Source organism: Microtus ochrogaster, unplaced genomic scaffold, assembly GCF_000317375.1.
Source record: "Microtus ochrogaster isolate Prairie Vole_2 unplaced genomic scaffold, MicOch1.0 UNK84, whole genome shotgun sequence".
Classification (NCBI taxonomy): Eukaryota; Metazoa; Chordata; class Mammalia; order Rodentia; family Cricetidae; genus Microtus; species Microtus ochrogaster.
In genome coordinates this window covers 215,489-217,272 of record NW_004949182.1, presented here as the reverse complement: position 1 = coordinate 217,272, position 1,784 = coordinate 215,489, and positions in this window count along the sequence as shown.

The window sequence follows — 1,784 nt, the reverse complement described above, 5'->3', positions numbered from 1 at the left end:
AAATGATTTAGCCTTGTCAGGTTCTTGTGTTTCTCACACCAAGGAAAGGCTCAGCAGAGTAAGTACTCAACAAATGTGTGTTGGCTGAATAGAGCTGCTATCTCTTCTACTTTTAGTCTTTCTCTTTTCTCAATAAATTTTGTCTTCTGAAGAGATTTTATTCATTGTTTTCAATATACTTCTTTTAGTGTCAGTGAGGTGACACCTATGTGAGGAGAAAGGGGGTCTACTTTTGGACATTTTCTCAGGACAAAAACAAGAGTACTTTGAAAAATTGTGTGAACTGGAGAAATGTTAATTGGGTGAAGGATTTCACACAGTCACAAAGAGGGAGAGCTGCCCCTTTACCACTTCTTTCTGCCTTCTTAGTAACCCTGACTCTCAAAGTTCCTTTCCCGTTTTTCAGTCCCATCATCCCTCACCTAAGATCTGACTCCTTGTAAGAGTCTTGCCCTTCTCTGGCCTTTGCACACACACATCACAACCATCGAACAGTGGAGTGTCAGAGGCCAACTACGTCCAAGACACTGAGTGCTTTTCTGCTGCTGAGGACAAATAAACATTTGATGAATCCTCTGCCAGTGATCATTTATTAGTGATAGAATGGCAGTTAGCCTGCAAACAGAAAGCAAAAAGAGAAAACTTTAATTTGAACTTCTCTAAGTGAGTCTGGTAATGGTCATAAGAAATGAGCTGCTTCTGTTTTTCAAGTCGTTTCTCCTCAGGCCATCTCTCTTCTATCCCCAGGCTGTGCTTCTTTCCCCAGACTGGCCCTCTTCTCTTTCCAGGCCTCCCCTGTTCTCTCCCCAGGCCTCCCCACTTCTCTCCTCAGGTCTCCCCACTTCTCTCCTCAGGCCTCCCCACTTCTCTCCTCAGGTCTCCCCACTTCTCTCCTCAGGCCTCCCCTCTTCTCTCCGCAGGTCTCCGCTCTCTGCTGCCTCCCATTCAAAGATGATGTGATGTATAATTAGGATGACAAGTGTTCTTTAATGCTACATCACCTCTCTGCTCACTAAGATGCTTCTTTGCTGTTTCCCGCAGAGCCAAGTTTCCAGTCTTGGAAGGACTCAACAATAAGGAAAACCTGAGAAAAAGTCAATGCAACAGCTATTAGCTGATTCAGTGGCTAAGTCCATGCCAGTGAGTTAGTGTTAAATACATGTAGAAACATTTCTGAGCTATGTCTTTGTGTTTCGATCCTTTTGAGTCTTGAAACGGGCAAACACTAAGCAACCTCAGGCTACGTTGTAGGGCTAATATCTCCCTCTCTGACGGTTGATCTATTTTCAGTCCTTCCCATGCTTCTCTTTTACGCTTTTTGTCCTCTATTATTCCATTCCAGCATGATCTTATGTGTTGACAGTATTGTTCTCCATAGCATCCAATGTGCAGTTACACTATCACATGTCGCTCCTGAGCATTTCTGCAGGATTACTATGCTATGGAAAGTGAATATTTAATTTCACTAATTTTAATTATAGTTCATTCAGCGAGTGGGTGCCATATTGGGTTGCACATTAAGATAGATTTGTCCAGTCCTATGGCTTTGAAAACTATATTCATGATGATTTTATCCTACGTTTTACTAGTGATATTGTCACTTATCACCGCTATTGTCTTCGCTTCCCGAGCTGCAGATCATCTTCACAATGGCTGTGGATGATGTCTAAAATGACAGTGGTCTCCACAGTGGCCACAGGTGATCTGCACAGTGGCCACAGGTGGTCTCCACAGTGGCCACAGGTGATCTGCACAGTGGCCATGGGTGATCTGCACAGTGGCCA